This window comes from Adiantum capillus-veneris, chromosome 2 (genome assembly GCF_014529385.1).
Source record: "Adiantum capillus-veneris isolate H3 chromosome 2, ASM1452938v2, whole genome shotgun sequence".
NCBI classification, from domain to species: Eukaryota; Viridiplantae; Streptophyta; class Polypodiopsida; order Polypodiales; family Pteridaceae; genus Adiantum; species Adiantum capillus-veneris.
Window position 1 is genome coordinate 12,044,125 of NC_140932.1, and position 25,705 is coordinate 12,069,829.

At 48.2% G+C, this 25,705-nt stretch overlaps 1 protein-coding gene across 4 annotated transcripts in view; it reads left to right on the forward strand.

Moving 5' to 3' along the window:
• Nucleotides 1-25,705, forward strand: part of LOC147462376 (ARM repeat superfamily protein) — a 164,074-nt gene that overhangs the window by 78,030 nt on the left and 60,339 nt on the right. The gene's annotated exons all lie outside the window — the stretch shown is intronic.

The window sequence follows — 25,705 nt, forward strand, 5'->3', positions numbered from 1 at the left end:
GCCGCAACCAGGAACTGGCCAAACCTCCTTTGCTCTCGGCCTATCATATGCTGCTGTAATGAGTCTCCAATGCCATATCTCTCTCTCAGCTCTGTATATGCTGGGCATCTCATGACAAAATGCTCCTCACTCTCCACCTCCGTCTGGCAAATCCGGCATGTACGCTCCTCTCGTGGTATGCCTTTGGCTCTGCCACTCTCAATCTCTAGCTGATGTGATGACACTCGTAGCTGGCCAATGTTGACCCGAAGTCGGTGTGGCATGTACTCTTGCATGTATGATGGAATCTCAATGAATCCCTGCTCTGAGAACCTCAGAAAATGCTCATAGTAATATAGCATTTTAGGAGGTACGGTGTCTGTGGGCCTGCGCCATGTCCTCTGAATATATGTATGCCATATCTCCTGTCTGATGACCCTATTCCGCTCAGAGCGTGAGAGGGTATAGGTCGGGGCTTGGGTGTCATACTCGAGTGGTGGTAGTCTATCAATATCAAAACCGGGCTGAGCTAGCCAATCTCTTGTCTGGGCATACCATGAGCTAGTGTCCCCTGCCTGTGCCATCTCTCTAGATGCAATGAAGGCTCTATGAGAGATCCTATCTGGATCCATATCTTTGAATCTGCGAAGAAGGCAAACAGTCTGAAAGAGTGCCTCTACCAACATCGGTGGTGCAGCCAGCTCAGCTCTAATAATGTCGTGTGGAACTGATGGCTTGCTGTGAATCATCCTGGAGATCATAATAATCTGTGGCCTCTCTATCTGTGTCCATACTGAGTCTGCCAGTCCCGGTCCCCAAATGGCCGAGGCATACATGAGTGCAGGTGTGACCAGTGTGTCAAAGAGCCACCCCTTCGTCCGAGGCTCCTGGAAGTGGGCCTGGTGGCACTGTCTCTCCATCAGAGCTAGTGATGCGTATCCTCTGGTAAGTCTATCTCTGGCTGCCTGTGTCATGGAGAAGGTCCCTGATGCTGCGGTGAATGTAACCCCCAGATATACATATGAGCCTGTCACTTCTATATCCCCTCCAGCTACTGTAAATCTACTCTGTCGGCGAATCTGAGCCGATGTATGAAATATGAGAACCTTGGTCTTGCCAAGGTTCACCGTGAGTCCTCTCTGTGAGCAGAAATCATCCAGGGCCTGCAAATGTAGTTGTAGTCCCTCTGCCGTCTCTGACATCAGGACAATATCATCTGCATATAAGAGTATGTGTACAGTAGTCCCTGCAATATCCACACCCTCTCCACCCCTGTGCAAGATGAAGTCTACAATCTCGTCAATGTATAGACCAAAGAGTGTAGGTGATAGGGGGCAACCTTGTTTCACACCAATGGTGCTCACAAGGGTGTCAGATAATCCACCCGGGCATCTCACTCTGCCAGATACATGCTCATACAATGCATAGATCCCCCATGCCATCTCCTCTCCAATCCCAAGCGCAGCCAGACATCGGAAAAGTCTCTCTCTAGGTACTGTGTCAAATGCTTTGCGGAAGTCAACGAAGCAGCAATATAATCTCCTCTTCCTCACCCGTGTCTGGTCGATCAGACAACGAAGGGTGAAGATATGATCAATAGTAGAGAAAGCTCGGCGGAAGCCTGCGTGTCCTGGTGTCCTCATGCCCTCTCCCTCTGCTAGAGAACTGAGCACCTCCTCTAAAACCGCGCCATATAGTTTGGCCAGTATAGGACCAATCATGATAGTGCGATATGTGCTAGGATCCATGGCATCCCCAGATTTGTGGATAGGCACGATGGTGTGCGCTGTCCACGACTCTGGGAATCCCTCTGAAAGCGCGCGGTTGAAGAGGTGGGCAATGAGTGGTGCCAATGCATCACAACCATATATAAGATGCTCTGCCTGTAGGCCTGCCTGATCTCTAGCCCTCCCATGCTGTAGGTGGGATATAGCTTTCTTCACCATGTGGGTGGTGAAGAAAGTAGATGATGTGGGTCGGGTAGCCGATGGCGTAGGTATGGGTGGCTGTCCTGGGATCTCGTATAAGCTCTCGACATATCTGTGCCATGCCGCTGGGTCCTGAATAGGAGTGGATGGCTTGGGAGGTCTGATCCGACGCCATGCCTCAGCACTATTCTTGCTCATGAGTAAATGATAGATGTCCCAATACTGGTGCTCCTCCCACTCCCGTCTTTTACGACAGGTAAGTGTCTGCATCTTGCGCTGAGCCTGGCGATGTGTAATCTCCCCTCTGATCTCCAGTATATGTAGGTGTCTGTGTAGATCTCGACATTCGTCGTCGTACCACCTGTTTTGTGGCATAGTGCCAGTGCATGGAGGGTGTGTGTATGCGATGTGGGAAACTTTGAGTGGCTGACTCGTGTAAGATGGATGTAATGTGTGTGGTGAGTGTGTCCAGAGGGGCTGTGGGGTCTAAGTGTATAAGGTGCTCATGCAGGTGATGTATATAAACAAGAGTGAGCTCATGAGTGAAAGAAATGGTAGTGTAAGTGTGAGGGGGGGAGGCGGGGGGGTCAGCAAGCTGTGTAGCAAAAAGGGAGAATGTGAGATAAGTATGATCCGCCCCTATCGGTGTGTGTGCAACGCTGAAGGAGTGTATAAGCTCTGCTGTCTGGGTAGAGCCCAACAAATAGTCTACTGTGCTCTCTCCGCCACTGTGTGGGAAGCAAGTGAATCCCCCAGAATCTGGCCACCTCGCCATCCCGTTATAAATAACGAGATGGTGCTTGCTGCCAAGCTCAAGAAGGTGTCTGCCATATCCAGTGTTGTCCTGTCCCCCATCTGCCGACACTCTACTCACCCCCATGTCCTCTGCATCAAGTGCCCTCATGATCTCCGGCTGCTCCATATCATAGATCTCACACTGTCGGCTCTATGTCCTCCCGTTGAAGTCCCCCATGAGGAGGACTTCCCCGAGTGATGTGTAGTGAGAAGTGTCCTCCGACAGTCGAGAGTAGGGGTCCTGGATAGCATATCGTGATCCATGTGGTGAAAAGTAGCATATGGCAATGTATAGCCCTCTCTCGTGGGTGAGCTCTAGCCGTACCCACATATAGCATGCCTCCTCGTCTCTACTCATCACCTGTATCCGGTTGTGTAAGCTCTGTTTGAATAGTATGGCCACCCCTCTTGACCCCCGAGCTGTACTCTGTCTGGTGATGGTCCTGTAAGTCGACTCCCACTGGAATCCTGTGACTACAAGTAGTCCTCTCTCTGGGCTCTCATGTGTCTCTGTAAAACATACAAAGTCATGCTCACTGATGATCTCCTCTAGGCGCTCCGGATGTGTCCATATAGAACCATTGCAGTTCCAGACTGCCCCTCTGAGTGGTGTCTCCTGTGCTAGTGTATGTGTCTCATAGGTCCCGAATCCCTATGAGATTGGGCAGCCGTCGATGAAGATTCTACCATCTCGAAAGAAGGCCTTTTTACCTTCTTTCCATGCCTGAAGGACCCTGGGCATGCATGATTTCCTGTGCTCGATTTGCATCCTAGTGAGATCCTCGTCCATAAAGATATGGCCGCCCTGGAGGCCTTGTAAGAGCACCCTTTTGCGAAAAAAGGTGGTGCGGTCCTCATCTCCTCGTAACTGCATGATCAACGGGCGAGCTCGAGTGGTGTCACGGCCGGCTCGCCATGCCTTTGTAAAAGGCATAGTCTCTTTGTAGCCTAGTTGGCTACAAAGCTCTCGTGCATCCTCCTCTGCTGAAGGTCCCTCTTTAAGGCCAGTGATCCTAACATTGTGTTTCCTCATCTGGCGCAATCGCTCCTCCTCGAGAGTAAGCTGAACCCTCAAGTGCTCTCCCATGTGAACCTCCTCGCATACCTCCTTCTTGATATTCTTTTTAACTACTTCCACCCATCCCGATTGTTTGGCCTAGAGAGAGAGAGATGACACAGCATGTTCGGTCCCAACCAACCTTGACACTGCATGTTCAGTCCCAACCAACCTCAAGGGGCCCCTCGCTTTGTTGCCAAATCAAGTACTAACTTTAGATTACTTGCACAATTGCTGAATATTGAGTGCAAAACGCTAGGGTTGAATGCTGATGCAAAACGCTATGCTCATCTGCTGCAAAACGTTGGGGCTAAATGCTGATGCAAAAACGCTGGTTGATTGGCTGCATAACACAAGGACTGATCTACTAAAGCAAAATGCTAGGCATCTTCGTTCTACGTTGCCTCATTGATGGGACAAACGGACGGAAGAAGAGATTGCTTTGTTGCTTTTTGGACTTTCGCAAAGCATTTGATTCAGTTCCACATGAGAGACTCTTTCCGTTCCTCTAGAGCTTGGGTGTACCTTCACATATGACCTTGGCTATATATGCTTTATATGAGCAAGTGATGGGGAGAATACGATGTCGCGGATGTCACGTGCGCATCTAACCCTATGTGCATGTGGACAAGCTACTTCAGGTCTAGGGTTTAGGTCAGCTTGGGAAGTGTTTTGTCACCTTTGTGAGCCTGTGCGCAGGCTGTGCATGTCTAGGCACTTAGAGTAGTTGCATATATTTTGGTTGCACACAACATGATCACCAGTACCCATCATGAGCATTTTACACAAAACCCATTTTCCCTATTTATCCATTTTTCACTTATTATTTAATAAGACTTTCATTGGAAAACTGGGCAGGGCAAACTAAGTGTCTATAAATAAAACCTAGTGCTAGCACTTTCTGGCAGAAGAGGCAGTAGAAGTTCCAGTGACTTGTAGTGCACCTTCTCAGCAAGACCGGCAGGAGACTTAGCGTTTTCAGCCACAAGACAAGCCTTGCGTTTTTGGACTTTCCAGATCAGACAGCGTTTCCAGATTCCAGCACTTGGCGGTTGCAGATCCCAGATCAAGCCTAGCGTTTTTGCATCTTGCAGACTTGTCTAGCGTTTTGCAGTTTCAGGCGACAGATCAGCCCCTAGCATCAGCGTTTTCAGTTTTCAGTTTTCAGCACTTAGACATAGCAAATCAGCCCCTAGCCTCGCAGACCTCACCTACCCGCACCAGATCCTCGTCGTACCGTCAGATCAGCGAGCGTTTTCAGTTTCAGCCACTATCCGCAGATTTCAGCATCTGCGTTTTCAACACATCCTCGTCGCGTCGTCGCCATCGCCGTCCTCGCCGACACAATGTCAGTATACAGCAAAAAGTCAGCACTTGTAGATTTCAGCCCCAGCGTTTTCAGATTTGAGTCCGTCCTCGTCGTCGTCATCATTGTCGTCGACATCGTCGGCAAGTCCATTGCATCTAGACCATTGTACCAGATTTGTGCAATCAATAGCATAGACCTCTCTCGCCGTAGAGAGGAGGGGGACCCCTTGGTGGAGGGTTTGAGAACCGTCTGGTGTCATATTCTTCTCTCTCTCTCTCTCTCAGCACCTTCATTCACAATGTCATTCACTTTGTATGTGATCATTGTACTCTCTCACTAAAGGAACGGAAGGCTCTCCCTTTTGTAAGTAAAAGGAACCCTTGAGCACAGTTCGGAACACTCATCTTGAGCAACGTTCAACATTCACTTCCGCTGCACCTTACACTGGAGGCTTATTAGACTCTATTGCTAGCACTAATGATGTGAAGTAAGGATGGCCACTTTCCTCGACTCCCTTCGGGACCTACATTTATGAAATCTCATATTACATATTGTGAGCTGGTGGCGAGGGTGCATACCTTGGAGGTACCCCAATACATATCATGCTTTATGCTGACGAAATTGTTTTGATGTCATATCACAGGAGAGCTTACAACAACACTTCAGTCTTCAAGCATTTAGACGACTTTTGGACATAGACAAGACTGACAGTGAACCTTGGGAAAACCAAGGTCATGATCTTTTATACTTTAGGATAGTTAAAAGAGTGCGGCTTACTTTATGGCTGCAACTGGACATGTAGAGGTGGTGGAGTCTTATATATACTTGGGAGTCACCTTTGTGAGCGTACTTGGATGCTTCACCATGGCAAAGGCAGCTATGGACAGACTCACCAGAGGATATGCGGCTTTGGCCAATTCTAGAGAGGAGATGCCACCGGGTATACTTTCAAGGGCCGTGGACCAAGGGGTGGCTCGTCGACACTTTGGCCATCCTAGCTTTGGTGTATGCTGCAGTAGTATGGGCCGTTGGATTATCAACCACCTCATGGACACATATTGAGAGACCACAAATATGTATGATATCACGCTTCTTCTATAGCAAACCCTTGGTACCGCATGACATTAGTAGAGCAGAATTAGCCTCTCCACCCATGCTAGTCGATGCTGTTGTATAGATAGTTTTCCTCATTTAGAGGACGAGAGTTTCCATCAGAAAGACTCACACATAAAGCCTTCTAGGCCTCCAAACAGATTTCAGAGTCAGGCAAGCAAGAGTCTTGGTACTCGCAGGTGAGAGTGGCTTGTAGCACATGGACTAGACATGGATGGATTATCACCCTTCCAGTACGACCTGTGCTCACCCTTCATCTAACTCTCTTAAAATGAGAGGAACACGGTACTTAGACAGGATCTATGGCAGCTCTACCTAAGAGATTCATGCGTCACACCTAGACATCCTCTTCTGCCGAAGATGCTTTATTGTATGAGTACTTCTTGACCATGCTTCATCCAAAGACCACGCTACATGAACACATAAATGCCACATAGTTCACGAGTGGCAATTGGTCAGCTTTGAGTATCATCACACCGGCTAGAGATAGAGGGAAGAAGAGCTGTCCATGCCAGCTTTGCACACCAAGGGTGATTGAGGACGAGGAGCACTTTGTCTGCAAATGTAGAACATATGAGAGTATCAAGACAGATATGAGGCTCTTTTCATAGTATAACTAGTGCTAGTTTGGCTACTTTCTAGTGGAGATACATAGACATAGAGAGACACTACTTGCACTTGTAGCGACACTAGGGGTGGCAGACAGTCAGCTTACAAACTTCTCTTAGAGGAGCACAACCCTATTGCCACTCGTCACACAGACACAGTGAGGGGCATCCCACAGGAGGTTGAGACGATCAGAGCTAGGAGATGCCCTTTAGATCTAGGATACATAGCTTCCCATGTAGATCTAAGAGATCCAATCTCGCCACCACCAAGCAGCCTAGCAGAGATTTGCTCTGATACTGGAAGACCCAGCCGTGATCATACTCGCAGCCCTTAGACCACACCCACTCATGTACTAGATCTTACTCCCTCAGTTTGACATAGGATGGAGCTAGTTAGCTTGATGCTCTTCATGATTGCACTTCCGGAGCATATAGATGTACACATATATCCCTTGGAGATAGATCTATCTTGTATCCTAGTCTCCCATGGATCACCCCCTTTCCCCCTTATCACATGACCACATTTTTATACTTTGTACTTTTGTCCTTTCTCGATAGATGGAGGACACACATATATATTTGATCTGTCTCATAGACCGTCTTCGGTCTCTAATATACGTGAAAAGTTCTCTCTCTCTCTCTCTCTCTCTCTCTCTCTCTCACATAGGTCAATATGGCCTTTAGAAGATGTTAATATACATTTCAATTTATCTCTCTCTCTCTCTCTCTCTCTCTCTCTCTCTCTCTCTCTCTCTCTCTCTCGCTCTCTTGTTTGAGATTTTTGAATAATATTGTTTGGGTATTGTTTGAAGTTGTTTGACCTTGTCTTGGTCCTGATTGAATTTGTTTGGGTATTTTTTGTTTTGATGAATCTCTAAACAGCGTAGGCTACTTCTTGGAGATCAATTAGTTATACTTGGAACCTCTAAACGGAGCAAATTGCTGTCTTCACATGGTTTAGTTGTATATAAATCCCTTTGAATGGTGCAAGTTGTAGTTTGGGGATTGTTGGGTTGTTAACTGGAATTTAATTGTGCTCGAGCAGGCTACAGTTTGAGTGCCGTCAATATGGGCTAAGTTTATGTCTTTATGTTTTGTGACCACATCTGTGCATTTGTGCCATTTGCATAGCATTTTGTGAAGCATGTGAATCTAGTGCATCAACATTGCCAACTTGGATGAGATAGATTGGGTTTGTGGTCTTTGTGCGTCAAGACATTTGTGAAGGATCAGTACGATCTGGGTGTGATGATGGATATCATTATGCTTTGATATTGATATGAGAGTGAGATGGCTGGATAGAAATTTTGATTGTGGAACAATATTACATGGGGTTTGGCATCATGCCTTGCATACCCCCAAAGACTGTTCTTGGCATGTATTAATGGTTTCCAGGCGTATAACTAGCCATGCTTTGAAACACAGATCCACCCTCAAAATACCCGGGATGTACCGTGGGTGGTGGACAAACGTGATGTACAGCCTCGAAATTGGTTCCCTGTCCATTTAATGCAACATTTGGACTCCGAAAGGTGGCTAGCTGAACTAGTATAGCTTGTGTAACTGGCATCCTAACCACTTGTTCGTGGACAGAAGAAATTTGCCTTAGAGCCCCAACCGACTCCGCAACATGTGAGTGCTCCCTACCTTGCTCGGACGCATAAGGGACCTGGGCTTGAGCCTCAACGGGCTCTCTTGCATAAGAAAGTTTCCTTGTCTGGTGTGACACTGGTGGCGCTTGCAGAAATTCCATAAACCTAGGATTTTGTACCAATCGAGAAAACACATTCACAGCAGCAACCAACTGTGTCCTAAATGCATCCTCTTCTAGCTGCCTTGTCATAAATCCTCGACCTTGTGGAGCATTCAAATCAGAGTTACCGGGGAACGCCCCCTAGCCCCCGTTCCGGCGTTCCGGGGGGCAGTTCCCTTCCCGAACATTCCGAAACGTCCCGGAACGTCTGACGTTCCAGGTGGCTAGTGCAAACCGGAATGGCCGTTCCGGAACGCCCCCGGAATGTTCCGGAATGCCCCTGGAACGGCCAACGGCTACAAACAAATTTGGCAAAAATTGGAAAAATTGAAGTAAATGTTTGGGCTTCTTTTTGAAGTGTGCAAGGCCTCAAAGACTCATAAAATGCACCCCCCTCCCCCTTTCTCTCCACAAGCTAATCCTCAAGGGTCAAGCTCTCTCCCTCTCACACTCTCAAGATCTCTCCCTCTCAAGACTCACTCTCTCAAGGCTCAAGGCTTCAAGCCTTCAAGCTCTCTTCCTCTCCCTCCCACTCTCTCAAATCTCTCCCTCTCCCTCTCTCTCTCTCGAGTCTCTCCCTCTCACTCTCTCAAGCTCTCTCTCTCTCTCATCTTCATCTAGTCATAGCAAGGTTGAATGGTCTTCAAAACGAGTTTTTTGTGAGTATTATAGTCAAAGCACTCTAATACTCCTTGTATTTAAACACAAGGAGCTAAAAAATGCACTATTTGGGTGTTTTTTAACCTCCCGTTCCGCGCCGTTCCCGTTCCGGACCCCAAGCCGTTCCCCCGTTCCGCGGGGATCCCGTCGCCGTTCCCGTTCCGCGCTCCGGGTAACTATGATTCAAATCAATAAAAGGCACAGACAGTGGTGGCCGTGAACTCTTTCCAACCTCAAAGACTAGAGGAACTTCCTGTCTGTCCTGTGAAGAGGAACCCTCTTTCCTGATGTCATGTGTCCTGGCAGCCATAGTGTGATTCCAAGTTCCTGTGCTCTATGTCTTCGCCGCAAACCAACCAAGACTCACTTCTTGATAAAAAAGCGATTTTGTCTAGGCGACGGAACCATGAAACCGGCCCAAAGCGCGGTAGACTTTAGCTTTCACCCGATCTTTACACTGTTAAACTTTACTTGAACTTTACGACGCAAAGGAACTTCACGTATAAACCTGTGATTGAATTCCAACACTTCAAAACAAAACACGGCGGCAACTAGAGGGCTTCCAAGCAGACAACGACAGCCTGTTGGCCCAAAAGACTGTCGCCCCTTTTAATATCTCTTTATTCTTATTACACTCCTGTAAACTTCTACAAGCTGTCCCACTTTTATCGGGCTGAAATTTCCTTACTCTAACCTGATTTTGGCAGCATAACCACAAAAGAAGTCTCCACGGGGACAAAATCCCAAGTAAACAGTGACTTTCCATGCACTTTAGAGCACTTTACAAAACCTGGCCAGAAATTACATAGCCCTCGAGCTCCCGCACGTGTAGGGTCACTTGCCCTTTAATTTAAACGAGATTCCTCGCGGGAAATCTCTCTAAATTGTCCTCTATAAGCATCCAAGGCTTTCTCGAGGCTCCTCCGGCATTATCTTGCAGTTTAGGTGCGAAACTCTTAACCTGCAAAAAAACATAGCAGGCTGTAATTTCCTGTTTCGCATCATTTTGAGTGGAGCAAACACGTCTACGCGTGTCTCAGAAGCTCCCGCACGCAATGGGACAGTTCTCTTGTGATTCGGACAAGTTTTCATGCGAGAAAACTCCCTGTTATCGCATCTCTTCGCGATGGAACTGTGTGTACCTAAAGGGGATTAGCAATTAGCTAATTGGTTCTTGTACAAAAGGTTGTTGCCTTGGCAAACGCGCATTAAACCCCCATAACTTTACATGGTTATCTGAGAAGCCCAACTAGAGGGGCATTACCATAGTGCAAAGGGGAGAGAGAGATGCGTGAGAGCAAATCATCGCGTTGCATGAGACAATGGAGAAGGCAAGCTTTACATTAAGGTTGTGATCATCTGCACCCAGTATTTACACACACTGTGGCACTGTGGATCACACACATAAAAATCAGCTTCCAGTCTCAAGTTTGGGTGCCCCCTCTTGGGATGAGCTTTTGGAGAGAGAGAGTTGACTTGTAGGTTGCTCTCCTACTGCCATGTGTCGAGTTTGCTCCTTTTGGTTTAATTCCTAATACCCACCAACTTATGAAGTAGTGCCGAGGGGCCTAAATGACTTTAATTGAGCTTAGCCACTTCTTTACTAGTCGGATTCCAGTGCCGATCGGCTCAACCATCTCGTGACTCCGTGGCCTTGACTCCTGCGGGTGAAACTCTCAGCCAATGGCTGTTTTGCACTGGCCATGCAATGTTCGGGCATTTGTGATTTCAATAAGAGGGTCCCAAAAATTAAATAAAAACCAAGGGAAAGAAACCTGCAAATATATATAGTGGTTGTCACAATCTTGTGACATACTCTGTCGGTTGTTGAAAGTGAATCCAGCTCTATCAAGAATCTCCTCAAGCCAATCGACTCACAAGTCACACAACCAGCATCTGCAGAAGGTACCGTTGTTGACCGCTCCAAGAGAATGCATCAATACTGAGGGTAAAGGCATAAACTGCGGGTATCCGGATCATTTCCCAACTTTAATGTGCTCTACCCTCAAAGAAAGGGTTGGAAATTTGCACCTTCGGTCATATACCACATGCCAAAATCTCCAAACTCCTACAGGAATTCCAAGGCAAGGGACAACCAGGTCACGAAGAAATTATATGTTCGATGTTGAAGCACCAAAGAACTGCAACAACCACCATATAAAATGATGAACTGCAAACTGTATCTAAAGGAACTTCATCGGAACTGAGAGTGAAAACTGCTATTGATCTTCACGTGTCTGGAACACCACCTGAGAGAATATTACCCCACTCTTAGAGTGAATTGGGAATAAACATCTAGCAAAAAAGAAACACACATTAGTACTGAGACTATAGCTAGCACGACAAGATTATGGACCCTGCACCTAAGCTCTGCAAGAGAAGAACAAGGTGCTATGGTGTAATATTTTAGCTACGGCTATAGATAATATGAAAATGATTTTTGTGCACATAGAATGAGTTGATGAACTTATATATTTGGTACCAATTAATTATTTAAAAATAGTACGAGTAAATTTTACCAGTGTAACTTGGAATTTATCCGTGTCCGGATAGTATGATAAACAGAGCAGTAGTCGGACACAAGGCAGAACAGATCAAAACAAACGTATGAATAAGATGGTGTCCATAGTGGGTTCATAAAAATTATAATTAAATATTTGCACTGTGGCCGCCCACGCAAGTTGACCGGCGGGACAATGTAAATACGTCTTGGCATGAGCAGGCAGGCCGAGTCGGTCAAGGCAAGAAGACGGCAGAGTTATTTATGACCAGTTCGGTAAGAAAACTGAGTTTTCATGCGTGTTTTTAAGTGAAAGGTTAAAAGCTTTTAAAACAAGTGACCGGCTAGTTTGAACACGGTCAAAACCATTAAACATTAAAAAATTCAGCTGGTAGCATCAAAAAAACTGCAGACCAACGTAGGGAGTTTTTGATCACTCTCTCTCCATTCTCATGCAGCGCCATCTTGCAAATTTTGCCACCAGACTAAAAAAAGAAGGCTAGCGCTTCCTTTTGGGGACGTTTTGCAGGAGTTTTTAGAGAAAGAACTCTCTCTCTCTCTCCCCCCCCCCCCCCCCCCCCCCCCCCAATGATTTGCTGCTCCGGGTCCAGGAAGAGCGTGTAGAAGCCTTGAAACGCGCAGGAACGGTGTAGTGCCACCCGCAGAGCTTGTGTGCCCCCTGCGGGGAAAAGATGCACTCAGACAAACGCAACACGGGCTGGCCACACAACTTTCAGCACTCCAATTGCATTCGAGAGCAGAATTTTGCCAAGAAGAACTCGTGTGAGTATTCCCTACCCGAGTAGACAACAACAGAGGCATTTCCAGCTTGGGAAAAAATCTCTGTACGAATCAGAATTAGCTATCCACGGCTAAAAGTATGAAATTTCACCCAACAGGCTCATGAGTTTATGCATCCTTATGCAATAGAATAGTATCCGAGATACAAGCAATTTATGTTGTTTCGTATTCATATGCTTATAATTGTTAAAAAATAATAAGAAATCTCCTTCGGGAAGGGGGGGGGGGGGGCAATTGCTTTTCTTAATTTTATGCCGTGCAAGATTCATTGTGAAAATTAAAATAAGATTAAAGTAATAAAGTTCATGCTTCCGTATATGTGACAGTGGTATCAAAGCAAGGTCCTCTCAATTCCTTTCTTAAGGCGAGACGGTCCTTGGCAGAAATACCAATCATGGCAGGACAAACAGAAGAGCTTGAGCGGCTCAAGCAACAGATGGCAGAATTGCAAGTTGTCCTTGCTCAGCCAGAAGTATAGAGAGTGCTTAAGACCCTTGAAAAGGGAAAGCAAAGATGGCGGAAGAGCCACCTCAAAATCCCCCAATACCGACTCAAGGAATACCCCAGAGGGACCCTACAGTAGGAACTTCTCGACAGCATGAAGAAGAAGAAATCTCTTTACTGACTTACATGCCAAACTATTGTTTCATGAAAAACCTGGGTGGACAAATCATTGTTGATGATGAACTTGAGCTGCCCCGAGACGAGGCTGTAGATCAACCAAGACACGCCGGAAAGCAAGACAAGGAGTATAAGAAGAGTCGACACAAAATTTCAATGGACAAGGATTCCAAAGCCATCACCAAGAAGTGGTCCCGACACCACAAAAAGAAGAAGACATTCAAAGCTGGAGATGAGGATGTAAGTTCAAATGTTTTCCTAGAGTGGCTGGTGTCGCATGCTTTCCACACAGGCATGGGGCCAACACAATGGACTATGTCAAGCCGAGCTTCATCCCTTGCATTCAGGATTTCATAGTAGGACCCAAACCAATGGGTGTAGCAGTGGGTCATGCTCTCTTGACACTTTTCGTCTCCTTTCAGTACAGTATAGCCGAGGTGCCAAGAGGGAGGACACATACCTGCTATACATTTACACTATAGATTGAGTCTGTTTATACGGAGGAGATCTATAGTCATCTATGTACAACAGCTAGGCCAAGACTCCCAGTGGAGGAGATCACCACTTTACTGACTAAGACATTGCATGATGCAGGAGCAGAAGCATACCCACACTGAGCGTGATCAAAGATGCCATACTGGAAGCATGCCTTAGAACGGTCGGTATGACGAGGAGTTTAGACAGACGAGAGCACAACTTCACAGTGATCTTCTCCTAGTGGGCATCAATCATAAACAATCTCGGCGGTGCCTTGTGCGACATAAGAAGCGAGCGTTCCTCGCTCTCATGGAGCTAGACTTATGCCAGTTGTCCTTGAGTAGAGACTCAAGAAAGGCACGACGTTTCTTTCATGAGCACTCCTCTCCCCCAGTGATTACCTCCCCTGATGTGTGGGGTCAGTATGCAACATCCTTACACACGGTTCTTGGACAGACACCCATTTGAGATCCTCTTGAGCCCTGCCATCTACGACTACCTTCGTTACCACTGAGATGGTAAAGACGGCCATTGATATGATGAGGACTAGGAGGGCATATGATGATGATGGTCTGGTAGCAGAGCACTTTATACATGCTAGAGATATGCTTGCAAAGGTTCTTGCAGTTCTGTTGAATCTTGTCGTGTGTGAGGGTCTACTTGAGACTTGGAGATTGTCAACTATTTTGCCTATGTTCAAGGCAGGGGATCCTACGGAGCCCGGAAACTATGATGCTATTATGATTGGGCACACATTGGCACAATTGTATGCATCTATCCTTGAAAAGCGGTTGAGTAGATGGGTAGAGAGTGAGGGCATACAAGCAGTGGGACATGCTTTAGGAGAGGCTTCTCCACTCTTGACCCTCAGAGCCATCATTGAGGAGGGTAGGGCACATGGGAGATGGATCTATTGTAGCTTTGTGGATTTCCGCAAAGCATTTGACATGGTGCCTAGAGCCGGATTGATGCGTAGACTACAGGAGATGGGAGTGCCCATTGAGCTGATTTGGGGGATCATGGCTCTCTATAGATCAATGATGGGACATGTACGCACTTCAGAGGGGATATTTGATTTAGTTTACTCCACTACTGGAGTGAAACAAGGTTGTCCATTGTCTCCTACTCTATTTGGTATGTATATTGATGAGGGTTCCGATTACATCGACAGAGAGGGTGACATGGATTCCATTGTTGTTATATGTTGATGAAATTGTGTTGGTCTCTGACTCACGGGAGGGTATGCAACGACATTTGGATGCATTACATAGCTTTGTGGAGGACAATAGATTGTTTGTAAACCTTGATAAAACCGAGGTTATGGTGTTTAACACCACACTGAAGTGGATCAGGAGATCAACACCTACATTCAATTATGGTCAGCAGACTGTAAATGCAGACACTTATCTTGGGGTCATCTTCATTTGCCCAAGGTCTTCTTTGAAAAGAGCAACAGAGAATAGATCGACTAGAGCGTATGTGGCCTTGGGCGAATTGAAGAGGATAAGTTCGCAGGTTCAGTTCCAGGAACCCCGAACAAAGCTGTGGCTCTCTGATACCTTGGTAGCTTCAGCTATGCTCTCTGGGGTTCAGGTTTGGGGACCCTCTGTGGGTCAGAATGGGTGGAGAGGTATGGAGAGGCCCTTGGTATCTGTAATCTCTTGGCTGATTAGAGCCAAGGCCTTCGTGCCATACGAGATCATTAGAGAGGAGTTAGCATCGCCCCCACGGAGATTGAGGCGCTTACCGGATCAATCTCCTTTATGCACAGCTTATGGGATACTACCGGAGACAGATATGCCAGATTGGCCCTTGAGTCCTCCATAGAATTAGCTTTACAAGGGGACACATCTTGCTGGTATGCGTAGATGTGATCATGGTTCCAGATACATGGCTTCAGCATGGACAGCTTGCCTCCCTTCTAGTACTCCCCTTGATGCACAATCACTATCTCTTACATGGGTGGAGATTGCTAGACTCATTCTCGAGGACCTGATCTTGTTGGACACAAGGAGGACATGGATAGAGCTGACACATGAATTGGGCACAAAGATAGCTATCTAAAGAGAGCATCTTCTCCAACTCATAGGGGATGGATTTGTGATTTGATCTAGCTTTATGGATACACATTTATCTCATGGGTTACGATGCGCCATTGGTCAGATACGGACATCTTCAGACCGGCTTGAGATTGAGACTGTTAGATTTAGAGGGATACCAACAACTAGCAGGATATGGCGTCTAAGCCATACAGAGCTAGAGACGGAGATGTGTTATATATGTCAGTGCACAATGTATTACGGGATAAGGGGTGGGGCGCTTCCATTGGCTATTTAGAGAGTGTTTTGGACCCTTCTCTAGAGTCGTGAGCTATCAGGACCAGAGATGTCTTGGGCTGCATCTACTTGAGTTACTAGACAGAGAAATAGTTTAGTGAGGAGATATGGAGAGAGACAACATTAGAGGTCATGACAATTTTAGCACGACATGGGAGACGTCTTGTATGACTATTTACATAGCAGACATTGACGATGCTCTTTTGTTACCGATGCAGTACATCCTCAGACAACACTCAATGCCAGACATCCTTCGACACTTAGGTTCATTTTAGCTTTTATTTTACGTCATTATATTTTGTACCTAGACATTGTATTAGATCCACCAAGATTGTATCAATTTGGTCTCATAGGTCATTTTGGTCTCTTGACAATTCATTTCATTTCATTTCTCTCTTCATCCGATTATATGAACTCACACTGGTCTTCATAATTATAGACACTTTGCCTTTGCTTTCATTTGGTGCCGAAAAGCTCAAAAGTTTAAAAAACTTACACTTTTAAAAGTATAAAAGATAATTGCTTTTCTAATTGACTCGTGTTGAAAAAGCCAATGCTTTCAATAGCGGAGGCTCGAACACTCCCAAAGTGAAGAGCACCACGTCGCTCTCATTCGTACCTCCCACGTTAGTGTTGGAGTTAAGGTTACAGGAATGCGCACACAACTTGGGAGATGGTGAAGAAGCTCAAAGCACACAACAAAGAATATGTTACTTGGTGTGCAAATACAAGATAAGATAGCCCTAGAGTGATGGGTGTATATACAAAGCATGGGAAAAAAAAACCTCATGAAAAATGTGTCCTAACTGGGTTCACACACATCATTGTCATATACATGGTAACAAATCCCCTTTGGGAGTGATGCAGTGAAAAAGAGTCGGCACATAGAGTATAAGGAAGTGCCTTGCTCTATGGACATGATCAGTCCACAAAGGAAAGCATGCCGAAGGCTTTGCGAAAAGGTACGAGGCAATGCCTTTGTGAACAAATCTACAAGGTTGTCTTGTGTCAACACGTAAGCCATAGCTACAAGATTGCATTATAGCTCTCCTCCTCGCAACTGCTAATGGCTTTCCATGCCTTCTAGACTTTTTCAAAAATCTGCTTCAAGAAAAAATCTTGTCTTTGGTGCTTAGAAATTGAGGAACCTTCTTAGCACCCTCGATTTCTTCAAATGGCGCCTTCCTTGTCAATGAATGAAGTGTGTTGTTATAGGCAAACTCCACCAAGTGCAAATAGTTTTCTTTTAAGTTTTTTGATCCAAAATATAAGACTAGAAATTAAGGAACCTTCTGAGCACCCTCGATTACTTCAAATGGTGCCTTCCCTGTCGATGAATGAAGTGTGTTGTTGTAGGCAAACTCCACCAAGGGCAAATAGTTTTCCCATTAAGAATGCATTTTTTAATTTGAACAGCTTTGACTTCTTTGTTTTTCTAAATGAATGAGACTCTTGTTTCTATATGGTTGTTTGTGGAAACCATGGCATGTTCTATCCATTTGTTAAAGCTAGTTATGAATGACAAAAGATGTCTCATACTTCACGTAGCTTGGGTATTGTTGGGTGGCCATTCTACGTGGTTATGACATGTCTCATACTTTAAGTAGCTTGGGTATTGGTTTGTGGAAACCGGGGCATGCTCTATATATCTGTTGGTCTTTGTTTTCCTCTTCAGACTTTTAATTAGCTTGGGTATTGGTGGTGGTTATGACTCATGACATGGTTTTTTTTTTCCCGAGAAAAAGATCCTTCTATTAGTTAATGAAACTGCCCATAGGGCTACAACCTCCTCTACAAGAGAGGGCTACAACAATCATGAAGGGGAGACTCTCCCAATGAAAAAACAACATATGTACAATGAGGCTAAATCAAGAGATGGGAGAAGGGAAAAGCCACACAGGTGGACGGTAGTGCCATCTGAGCACACCCTGGACCATGGTGAGAAAAGGCCCAGGACGCCAGAGTCGAAGGAAGGCCTCTCTACGCTCCCGCATGCGGTTGGAGATGCTTGGAGACTCTTGAGCTGTCCTCTGAGAGCGTGGATCAGCTCTAGCCAAAGATCGCGAACAGTCTCTGCTGGTGGTACAGGGCGAGCCTCAAAGATGCGGAAACAGTGGGCCCGCCAGATGAACCAGAGTGCAAGGCCACTGATGAGCTCCCATCACTCCTCTCTCTCACTGCACCACTCCTGTGGAGTAAATTCTGTGGCAGGCTGAAGTGTAGGTCGCCCCCCCTACATCACTATCATCCTGCTGGTGGAAGATAGCTCAAGTTGAAGTGCCGGGCCCGTGAGAGTGGACCAAGCCGCTGCCCCCCAAGTGTACTGCTGAGCCGTGGAAAGAGCAGGCATCAGCCAAGAACACGAAGCCACACCTGCTGTGCCAAAGGACAGTCCCAAAGATAATGACGCTGACTCTCCACAAGGTGGCCACAAGCTGCAGATGCGGCCGAGAGACCACTATGCACCAGCCAACTCCCAATTGCTGTAGCTTTGTGTGCGACCAACCACCGAAACAAAGTGACTTGCCTCGACTGTCTGGAGTCCCACAACCTCTCCCAAAAAGCTGTCAAGAACTCAGTTGTGAGACCCTCCTCCTGCCAATGAGGTGCTGCAGCAGGGCGGGCCTCTCTCTTTGCTGCCAGTATGTGACGTCCCAGTCGAATAGTGTACTGAAAGAAGGGGACACGTGGGTGGTCTGTAGAAGAGAAAGGGTCCCTCCAGAGCCACTCTCCAGGGTCCCATTGTACTTGTGCCAATGGACAACACTCCTAGGCCCACAGCCTCCAATGTCCAGTCTCGAGAGCTGCTGGGTCAGGATCGATGACACAAGTCCTCCCAAAGATGCCCACCACTCGGATCCTCTGAAAACAGCACTCTGCCACCTGCGGGGTGTCTGCTGCAACTCGCTGTAAGCGTCCCTCACCTTGTAGCTCGAAAAACAGGGAGGAACAGTCTCTGAGCAAGCCCGAACAGAGATGAGAACCTCCAGTCGCATGAAGGCTCCCATCCATCTGGGCGCTGCTGACTCGACAGGCGTGAGCCACTTAGCTGGTACTGCCTCTGAGATGTCCTGACACATGCTCTGCACCCCTCTCATGCCGTGTAGTTGAAAGCCATGTAGCTCCTCTGACAAGCCTGAAAACTGTAACCAGTCACCTAAAGAGCGTGCTGGACCCGTTGCCATGGAACCCCGGGAAACATGAGGCCGACTACCAACCAACTACCCTCTCTGAGTGCTAACCATGAGGTTTCAAACAAGTGGCTGTCGCGCAGGCGCTCCTCTGTGTAAGTAGGCTGGCGCTACTCCAGGCCTCGCCACAAGTGCTCCCAAGAACGAAGCAACCCCACAATAAAGCGATCCTCTAGTCTTCTGCTCAAACCAACTCTACCCATCTTTGTGAAGATCCATCTGGTCGAAGGTTGCCAGAGGCCTCTTGCAATGAGGCACCCTAGCACGAAGCTGCTGTAACAAGAACTTCTTCCAGGGCTCCTCACCTGGAAGAAGACCTTGGACGATGAACTTCCCAAGAAGGGCTTTGCTCTGTTGTGCTGGGTCAATGATCCCAAGCTCTCCTTGTGAACAAGGAAGAATGATGACTTGCCAAGCTACTTTGGCTCGAGCAGTCTGAGTGTGTCGCCCTGACAAAAGGAAATTCCTGATCAGTCGCTCTACCTGACTGATACAAGAACTCGAGAAGATCCAGGAAGAAGTGATGTACCACATGTTAACCAATAGCACCTGGTTGGCCACTACAACTTTGCCAGCCAAAGAAAGTCGTGCGGAGCTCCAATGTAACAGCTTCCTCCTGATGGACAAGAGGAGGGGAGCAATCTGCTGCTCGGGAGACAAGTCCAAACCAACCTGACAACCCAAGTACGGAACTGCAGTTCTTGGGGGAATCCTCCTGAAACCCTCACCTGGCGTTCAGTCGAGCACATGAGCACTACCAATCGAGAAAGCCACTGTCTTTCTCAAGTTGATCAGTGCGCCAGATGCACAACAGAAGGTCTCAAGAGCCTGCTCACACCTATGAAGGTTGGCCTCCTAGCCATCCAAGTACAAGGCTGAGTCGTTAGCAAACTCAGCGTCCAGTAGCTCATCTCCCCGAATAGGGAGTGCTAAGCCCTGTAGACCAACCTGCTGCGACACCAAAAACTTGCTCATCGCCTCAGCATAGAACAGAAAGAGGAAGGGGACAAAGAGGACAGCCTGTCTGACCGAACGTGTGAGCATGAAAAAATCACCTCTACCTCCTGCCAAAAGTACCTGACTGTGTGCTTGTCTGTACAAAGCTGACACCCCTATGATCCAAGCATCTGAGAAGCCCATCCTGCATAGAGTGCCCTCTAGAAAGTCCTAGTCAACTCTGTCGTATGCCTTCTCAAAATCGAGAAGAAGAATCACCAGATCCTCACCACGAAGTCATGCTAGGGCACAAGCCTTTCAAAAGGTAAAGATGTTGTCAAGGATACTGCGCTCCTTGACAAAACTTGTCTGAGTCCCATGTATAAGGCTCTCTAGAAGTGGCTGGATCCTCAAACTCAGAGCCTTGGCAAGAATTTTGTAGGCTGAGTTGAGGATGGTGATGGGGCGCCATTGTCGAATCTCATCCAAGTAGCCACCCTCCTTGGGAATGAGGTAGATCAGACCCTCACTCATGCTGTCAGGCATCACTCCTGTGTGCAAGATGTACTGAAAAGCACTATAGAGATATGGGCCAAGCAAGTCCCAGTACTCCAAGAAAAAACCGGGAGTCAATCCATCCTCACCTGGACAGCTACCACGGGGGAGTGCACCAAGAGCCGTGTGTAGCTCCTCAAGCTGAAGTGGCAGCTCAAGCCTCTAACGCATCTCCTTAGTCACAAGGCAAGGCATCTGAGCCCACACCTGCTCCTTGCATGCATCCTGGCGCTCTGACTGAGGCTTTGTAGACAGTAACTCACGGTAAAAGTCAGTAGCAATTGTACGCATGTCCTCTGGCTCAGAAGTAACTGACCCGTCGGGCCTCCTCAACTGACTAACCTTGGCATGCGTATGCTGAGGTCCCACTGCCTCGAAGAAAGCACCAGTCATTCTTTCACCCACGTGTGTCCATTGAGATGCCTGTCGATGGAAAGCAAACTCATGTCGCCACTCCTTTGTGCGAACAAGCTCTTGGCGAGCCTGTTGTAGCTGCTCCTCCAACCAAGGACTGTCTGGATGCTGCTCCTGCATCCTCTGCAACGAAGCAACGCCCCGTCTTAGACGCTGCTGGTCCTCTCTCGCTGCAGCAAGGCGAGCCAGAGACTCCTGGAGAAAAAAACGACGAATCTGAGCTAGTCCTAAGGCCACTCCATCAGCAGGAGAATCTTGCATGTCCAAGCTCTCTATCCAGAGAGCCTCTACTCGCTCTTTGAGTGCAGAGTCCAGCAAGACCCTCTCTGGGATGCGAAGCACCGTGCTCCCCCTCCTCTGCTTGTCTGCCACTGTGAGGATCATTGGTGCATGGTCCGAGAAGGAAGTCCCTGCCAGAATACCAACTGTCTCGCCCAAGTCACTGAAGTGGTCACTAGTGTAGAAGCGATCTATCCGCGATAGATTCACTCCTCCCACTCTGCGGTCCGAACGAGAGAGTGCTTGGCTGTCTGGGGGACTCACAAAACTAGAGTTCTGTCACACCTCCGAGACCCTCAGAGTCATACAAAATCTCTCCCAAGCTGCCAGCTCAACTCCATGCACAGTAGCATGGCTACCACCAATCCTGTCAGAAGGGTCCTCCAACATGTTGAAGTCCCCCCCTATGCACTAGTGTTCTGCCTACGGCAGAGACTCAACTATCTGTGACCAAAACTCTGCTCGTGCACTCGCCACATTGGACGCATAGATGTTCAGGAAGCCCACAAGGCAACCCGGAACTTGCATAGTGATCCACTGAGCCTTGCCTGGCACAATAATCCCTCTGCCCACAATGGCCTGCTGCAAAGAATCCGCAATAGTCATACATACCCCACCCTGGATGCCTCCAGGTCCAAAAGCAGCTGACCAAAAAGTATCTTATCGTCCACGCAAAAGCTGACCACAACGTCTAATGTGGCTCTCACATAGATGGTGCTCTTGTAGCATAAGGAGATCAATCTCTCCCCCCACAAGGCAGCGGTGAAGCTCCTGACGCAGTCGGCTCCACTGACGTTGAAACTGGGGCCCACCAAGTTCCTGCACGTTTCATGAGATGATCCTCATGGGGAGCGAGAGAGAACATATGCTGCCGCAGTAGCTAAACGTGCTATCTTCGAGGTTGGCTTGGATGGGGAGTAATCTGCATCCGAGCGTCTGTCACGAGGACGTGGCAGTTATTAACCATGTCACAGAGATGTGGCAACTGCTAACCTTGGTTGTTGGTTTCTTTCCAATGGGGTTTATTTTATTTGTTTAAGACCCTCTTTTTGAAGTAGCAAACGGTCGGACATTGTATGGCCAATGTGAACGGTAGATTCACCCGCAGACGGGAAGTGGTCGGCACTGGAATTCGTATGGTAAGAGGATGTCTAGGCTCAGAGCAAGATCTTAAAGGTCCCCCCGTCGCACTTAGCAAGTTGGTGGATACTAGGAAGTGAACTCAATTAAGGCGTAAAGTCAAGGTGGGACTACCAACAAAAAGTATCCGACAGTTGGGCCACATTGCACTTTTGGATGCGGCTCCAATGAGGATAGATGGTCAGAAGACCAGTGGGAACCCAACGGAAGCATCTCCTAAAATTTAGGGAACTGCTATTTTGGGCCGCGAAATGTGTTTGCGTCATTACCTCCGGTATGACTAGGGGAACACTTTATAACTCTGCCACGAAGTCAACTGGGCAACCGGTCAGGATATTTTTAAGCGGCGAACCCGAAACGGGAAAAGGCTTGAAAATGCGCCAAGTGTCACATTTTCGTGAACTTTCCTCTTGCAAAAGAAGTGGCGCTGAATTTTATGCTGGGAGAGGCCTCATTTCAGCTTTTGTCACAGGTTAAGAGCTATGGAGTGCTTCCTTTCCCTCTCATGTACAGTGTGGTGCTAGGAGTGATGCCCTGCACACTACACACTGCTCTCTCTCCCCTACGTGCAGTTATGTGATGCCCCACAAGAGGGCTACTCATTTGACTGATGTACAGTTGTGTGGGTTCATGCTTTTGTGCTGAGGCAAGAGCCTCCTTGAGCAGGAACAGGGGTAGCTAGCTGCTACTCCAAAGCAGGCACTGGTGAGGGTCATAACCTCACCATACAGGTGCAAAATCAGCGCTGTGTATGCGCTGTATATTTACTGTTTTTCAGCCATACGGACGCCAGGATCATTGGAAATCGTGCCCCACTGGCAAAGGACAATTAGGGGACTGTTTGGGGCTGAAAACAGGGCAAAAACCAGTAAATACAGCGTGCTGAATTTACTGTTTTTGGACAGGAATCAGAGGGTATATGCCAATGCAAGTGAGTTCCAGCAGAGGAATTGGTTTCGCGCAAGTTTTGGGGCTGTTATGCTGCCGAAATTTGGTCAAATCAAATGGTATCTAGGTGGATACACGTGAAGGATTCCCAGGACCTTACCTTGTAATTTACCCTCCTAAAGAATAAAGAAATACCGAAAGGGGCTCCAATTTTGGGGCCTACAGGTTGTCGGCGTCTGCTCGGAGCATTCTAGCTTCCGAGCCGTGTGTGTGATATAGTGTTAATTCCCGTTACAGGTCTCCTTTGCAAAGTGCTCTGTGTGTGTTTAAAGTAAAGAATTTCGGGTGAAAGCCAACGCCTACCGCCCTACGGGCCGGTTTCAGCGTCCTCTAGATAGGTGTGATTGCAACGAGTGCCTGGCCGAAGCCCAAGTAGAGCGAGCCGTTCGTAAAGTAACCTCCTCTGTCCAGGAGTCCTCATGAATGTGTACATAGCATGGCAAGCACTACGTATCGGCAAAGAAATAAACCACAATGTGTCTACATCCTGTTGTATCTGGAGGGGTCACCACAAACTTGGCTAATGGCCACAAAGTCTCAAGCATGTCTGTAACTCCTAGTTCTCCCATGTGGTGAGAGAACTCTAGGACCTGTGTATGCAACCACTCCAACACTGAGTCGAGAGTCCACTGAGTCTGGTCCCTGCCGCAAAGGGGAAAAGAGAAGCCAATTGCTGAGTCCAAGGCCTCTATCCCCCTTGCTGCAAGGAACAGAACATGGACCCTGAAGCAGGCTACCTCATGGTTTGCTGAGGGGTCGCCGAGAAAACGAGGGTCAGAGGTAGAGGGGCGGGGGGAAGAGGCGGCGGGAGCAGGAGGCGGGGGGGAGGATGATGAGGAGGGGGGGAACTCTGGGGGGAGGGGCTGTCGAGGGTGAAGCTGAGGTGGGGGCTGGAGCAAGGACCTCATCCTGCTCAAGAGGACCGAAACGGTTCCTCATGGCCACTCTGAGTGTCACTCTGCAGGCGCCTTAGGACCATTCTGAGGGCCAGGCTGTCGCTGTGGCCCTTGCTGTCGTCGATTACGGACCTGCTGCCAACCCTCCTCCGCTGGAGCCCGAGGCTCCGAGGGTGGCTCTGCATGTGTGCACTGCGTCTCTGCCTGTGGCTACTGGCCAGCCCTTGCAGGCTGCGGCTGAGTCTGTGGTGTAGGTCGAGGCCTCCTCCGTGGACATGCCTTCGCAAGATGTCCCATTTGTCGACAAATGAAGCACTGGTTCGGGAGGCCCAAATACTCCACGCTCTGTCTAAACCAACCCCCACTCACCCGAGGCAGAAGAATGACCTTCGGGAGAGTGTGAGTGTCTCTAACCAGAACGCGAACTGAGGGAATGCCGGCCGCCTTGGCAGCTACTGAGGCTGCCGTGCGAGGTGTCTCCAGGACAGTCCCAATCACTGAGCCTATCCTGGACAAAAGTGGTAAGTACTCCCTCTGCAAACCAGGAAAGCAGATGGAGATTGGGATGTCTGCCTCCTCTACGAGAACATCTGAAGCAGGGTCAAAACCATGTCTCCACTGTCGAAATTGGGCTCGAGTTGCTCGGATGGTGAATGGACTGATGGTGATGACCTTGGACGCCATCTCGGAGGTCTCAAACTCGATCTGATAGTAGCCTCGTCCGAGGATCTATATGTCCAAGATTTTGCCCACCTCTGCAAGCAGTCGGGCCTGGAGACGGTCATGCAGCTCTGTTGGGTCGGGTGCCGAGAATCTTGCAGATGACAGAAGTCGCCTGCAAGCGCTCTACCTGTGCGGCTAGGCTCGCTTGCTCTGTCGGTGAAAGAGCAAGTCGAATGGTGGGCTCAGCGGGGTCGGGCGAGGGGGCTTCGGAAGAGTCCCTCTGTGGCAGAGCTGGAGCCTCCATCTGTGTCTGCTGCTGTGAAGAAAAAAAGGATGAGTCGATGACGAAAGGAGGCCGGCAATACGAGAATGCGAGGCGTGGCTGGCGGGATTGGGAGGCGGGACTGGCGGGCTGAGGCAAAAGGCAGGGCGGCAGGCGGGTAAGGCAGCGGCGAAGGCGGGCTAAGGGCAGGGGGTAGGGTGCTAGGCGGGTAGAGGGTAGCGGGCGGGCTGGGCAGCGCACAGGGGGCGGCGCTCAGCAGGTGCAGGCGGCAAGGGCAGGGGGCAGCGACGGCGCATGAAGGCGGGGGGGGCAGCGATGGCGACGGGGGGGCGCGACAGCAGCAGCGAGCGTTCAACTAGAGTCATGACATGGTTACTTCAAGAGCTATTTAAAAGCATGGTTATTGTACTCATTCTTGTGCGTAATTTATTTGTGTTGAACCAATTTAACAAGAATGTTTGTG